At 43.2% G+C, this 4,605-nt stretch overlaps 1 non-coding gene across 1 annotated transcript; it reads left to right on the top strand.

The window, feature by feature from the left end:
- The first annotated feature begins 4,044 nt into the window (after positions 1–4,044).
- On the top strand, positions 4,045–4,151 carry LOC120254897. The gene has a single exon (XR_005534799.1). It is a non-coding gene; the product is annotated as a small nucleolar RNA R71 (small nucleolar RNA).
- Positions 4,152–4,605: the final 454 nt, after the last annotated feature.

Here is a 4,605-nt window from a genome sequence, read left to right as displayed (position 1 = left end):
AAATTTCTGAACATATTTACACACTCAGAGCCTGCCCCAATATTCAATTTATACCAGTGAAAAACATGATAAGTAACTCAAACGACTAAAACTTCACCAAATTCTCATGAAAACACACGATGAACTTGAAAACCCACAATAAAATCACAGCAGAAATATATAAAAAATCAAGACACCAACACTCAACAATTTATTCAAGCAACACTAAACCACCAAATTAAGAAAACAGTAAACACTTGGGTTGCCTCCCAAGAAGTGTTTGTTTAACGTCACTTAGCTTGACGTTCCTTGTCTTACCTCATGGGGGCTCGTAGATGAAAGTTGCCCTCTTACCCATGGCTTGGAAACATGATGAGCAAAATCTCTTGAGGGTAGAGGGTGAATTGTCGGGCTTGGAACTGCCTAGCAATGATTCACGCAGTTTGTTCGGTACACGGACATCTCCAACAGCCTTGGAGCCTTTCCGGTGGCGTCTCCTAGCTCTCTTCAAATTCCGGAGCACCTTCTTCAAGATCCCTGGGTAGATTGTACTTCTTCTATCTAACCAAGCATCATTACTTCTTCATTATCCTCCTCTTGGTCGAACAAGCCTTTATATGGATCCGGATTGAACATTTGTTGTGTGTATTCATCAACAATCTCATTAGTAGCATCTAGAAAATACAAAGTATCATCGAAATCAAGAGAATGCCGCATGGCTTCAGCAAGGCGGTATGTGTGCTTGTCATCTCCAACTCTCATAGTTAGCTCTCCGCAACACCTTGGAAGTCCTCAAAAACGGCCTCCCAAGTATCAAGGGTACATCCTCATCCTCATCGATGTCTAGCACCATGAAGTCTACAGGAAATATATACTTGTCCACCTTGACAAGCACATCTTCGATGATACCCCTCGGATGTCTCACCATTCGATCCGCCAATTGCAAAGTCATCCGAGTAGGCCTAAGCTCGCCCAAGCCTAGCTTTTGAAAGAAGGTGTATGGCATGACATTGATACTGGCACCTGAGTCCGCCAATGCCATTTCTTCACCTAGATTGCCAATATTACACGGAATGATGAAGCTTCCCGAGTCTTTCTTCTTGTTCGGCATGTTCTTTTGTAAAACTGCCGAGCAAGATGCATCTAAAATCATTGAAGTACTCTCCTCTAACTTCCTCTTGTTGGTCAACAAGTCTTTCAAGAATTTTGCATACTTAGGCATTTGGGCCAATTCCTCAACAAAAGGAATATTAATGTTGTGTTGTTTGAACAAACTCAGGAACTACATATATTGTTCATCCCCTTGGTCATTCGTTAATCTAGAGGGATAAGGGATTCTTAGCTTCAAAGGTGGGGTTGCCACTTCCTTCTCTTTGCTTGCTCCTTTGTCAACCTTTATAACCTCGGGTGCGTGTTCATTTGGCTTCTCACTCGGAAACTTATCCTCAACCTCATGACCACTTCTCAAAGTGATCACCTTCACATGCTCTCTAGGGTTGCTCTCAGTATTACTCGGTAAGATTCCATGTTGCCTTTCTGATAGAGACTTCGTAATCTGCCCCACTTGATTTTCAAGATTATGCAAAGCGGCTGTATGGTTGCGAAGTGTAGCCTCAACTGATTGAAATCTTGTATCTAACAATTGCACAAACCTAGTTAAGGCCTTCTCCAAATCGTTCATTCGGGCCTCCAAACCTGAAACTCTGTTTTCCATGTTTGGGGCTTACTGTTGTTGTTTGAAACCCGGTGGCCCTATGGCCTTTTGTGGACCTTTGTTGCGCCATGAGAAATTGGGATGACTCTTCCAACCAAGATTGTAGGTATTGTTGTATGGATTTCCTTGATTCCTCAAGCCATTACCAACAAAATCGACATTTTCAACCGAAGATGCATCACCAATAGATATCGGGCAATTGGAGGGAGCAATCCTCCAATACACCCGGTGTAAGTAATCACGGCCACTACTCTGTTCAAAGTTAGAAGATCTAACCTTTTACTCAATGATTCTACTTGAGTCGCTAACGAAGTCACTACATCTATCTCATGGAGACCGGCCACCTTTTTCTTCCCCCTGGCATTCTATTGGTAGTTGTTTAACCCCATTTTCTTCAATTAATTGACGGGCCTCACCGGGGGTCTTTGATAAGGTCCCCTTGCGTATATCCCACAAGTGCACGGGTTTGTTGATGTAATAATCCCGGATGAGCGGGTATCAAATCCACAGGGAGTAGGGAATTAAAAAACTTAATCCGCTTCTTAGCTATGTGAAAGATCAGTAGTGATAAGTGTGACAATGATTCAATTCTCAAAAGTAAAAATAACAAGTAAGAGAGCACGAGTAAAGGAGGAGGTAAGGCAATCGATAAAGATGGGGTACTCGGATAATGCTCCACCTAGGACAATTGTTTCAAGTGCAAGAACCCTCTATTATGCTTCCTAATCAATGTAATGGTGAGTCGTGGAAATCTTTAAATACATAGTCCCAAATCTAAGGTCAACTATGCCTAACTCTATACATGTCCCGCAGGAGAGATTAGATAACCTCTCAACCTCCCACTCGAATAGAGTTGCAATGAGCTCTAGGGATTCCAAGTGATAAATCTCTTCCTAATTATAGACCTAACCCTTTGGTCCAGGTGGAAGATCCCTAAGCACGATTAAGCCCTAGATACTAAGATCGCCTCAACGCTTAACTCCGTTGTACGCACAACTAAGCCCAGCGGAGGGTCATCCTTTAGACCATTCACTCTGTTATGGCCGCAAACAACTCAAGGAATAGAGGTAGAATCTATCATGTCGGAGGGGAAAGGGGACGCTCCTGTACCTCTCGACTCACCTCTCAACCCTCTCCAACCTAGCTTTGTCTAACGCTCGTGGTGTGTCACTCAGTCACAAGGTTACCAACAAGAACTCTCAACCCTAGTGTCACTCTAGGGGAAATGTTTATACAATCAAGCATTCATGGTTGGAACTCACAACAAACATCAATTAATTGAAAGCATAATAAAGAGATTCAATGAAACAAATACATCCTAGGGTTCACAAATACCCAAGTACCCACTAGGGGTTTAGCTCTCCATGGAGCTAAGTACAATCAAAGAAATAGAATGTAAAAGCAATGAATCCATAGAGAAACCCCCTCGATAGTCGTGTCGATGGTCTTGTGGAAAGTCCTCTACTCATCGTCCAAGGATTCCCTTGTCCGGTATAGGATACGCCTCGACGGAAGCTCCCCTACCAACTTTCTTCCTAAGGAATGACAATGTCGGAGCCGTAGAACCTCTCCAAAACCTTAGCCATTGCCTCTCAAAACCCTAGCCGAAACCCTCTCTCAAGTTGGGGAAAAGATGGAGAAAAGAATACTGAAATCGGGGCTGAAATCGGCTTTAAATAGGGCCTAGAACCGGGCATCCACACGGTCCTGTGGATTTTTCACACGCCCATGTGGAATTTCCACACGGGCGTGGGTAATTTCCACATGCCCGTATTGATTCTCTGGAATTGTGATTTTCGGCTGGCTGTGAACAGTGCTGCTAAAATACTTCCCGAGTCCATACTTTCATCGAGGTGACGCAAACGGGCACACGTTCACATCGTAGATCGTTTTGCTTCTTTAATGATGGACAAGTTGGTGGAGATCTTGTTCTATGTGCATAAGTCGGAATGCTTGAGTGTGCCTGCCCTTGTGCCCCTCCAAATGGTTGTGCTAACTCAAATACGAGGAGGTTGGCACACACTCTAGCATCTCACACCCGACCTATGTCTTCGCGTTTGAACCTTAGCAAGATTTCCTCCAAAATTGGTGCATTATGATCCACATTGGTTTCTTTCCTTCATACTCGACCTCACAACCCTACCTGCATAAAAGTAACATAAAAACACACATATTAGTGTAGAAACCTGAGAAAAGTAATGCTCAACATAAGGAAAGAACGCTTCGCATTCATATCGCACAAGAACTTATGAGTATTGCTACCTAAGGAACCTCCTACTACCGCATCCAAGAGTTTCCTTGTACTCGGATTCAGACCGTTGTAAAAGGTTTGAACAATCATCCACTTCGGGAATCCGTGTTGTGGGCACTTTCTCAGGAGCTCCTTGAACCTTTTCCACGTCTCAAATAGAGACTCCAATTCGAATTGTACAAAGGATGAGATCTCATTCCTAAGCTTTACAAATTTTTCGGGAGGGAAATAATGGCTAAGAAAAGCTTCTACCATCTCATCCCATGTGGTAATTGATGCTTTATGTAATGGGTGCAGCCACTACTTCGCTCTCCCTTTAAAAGAAAATGGGAAGTCTCTCAACTTGATGGCATCATCCGTTACCCCATTTATCTTCAGCATATCACACACCTCGAGAAAGTTCTCAATATGACTGTTTGGATCCTCATCGGCAAGATAGAGAGCACAAGTAAAGGAGAAGGTAAGGCAATCGATAAAGATGGGGTACACGGATATTGATCCGCCTTGGACAATTGTTTCATGTGCAAGAACCCTCTATTATACTTCCTAATTGATGCAACTATGAGTCATGGAAACCCTTAATTTCATGATCCCAAATCTAATGTCAACCATGCCTAACTCCATACATGTCCCGGAGGAGAGATTAAATAATCTCTCAACC

Source organism: Dioscorea cayenensis, unplaced genomic scaffold (genome assembly GCF_009730915.1).
Source record: "Dioscorea cayenensis subsp. rotundata cultivar TDr96_F1 unplaced genomic scaffold, TDr96_F1_v2_PseudoChromosome.rev07_lg8_w22 25.fasta BLBR01000693.1, whole genome shotgun sequence".
Classification (NCBI taxonomy): Eukaryota; Viridiplantae; Streptophyta; class Magnoliopsida; order Dioscoreales; family Dioscoreaceae; genus Dioscorea; species Dioscorea cayenensis.
This window is presented reverse-complemented; position numbering and strand designations above follow the sequence as displayed.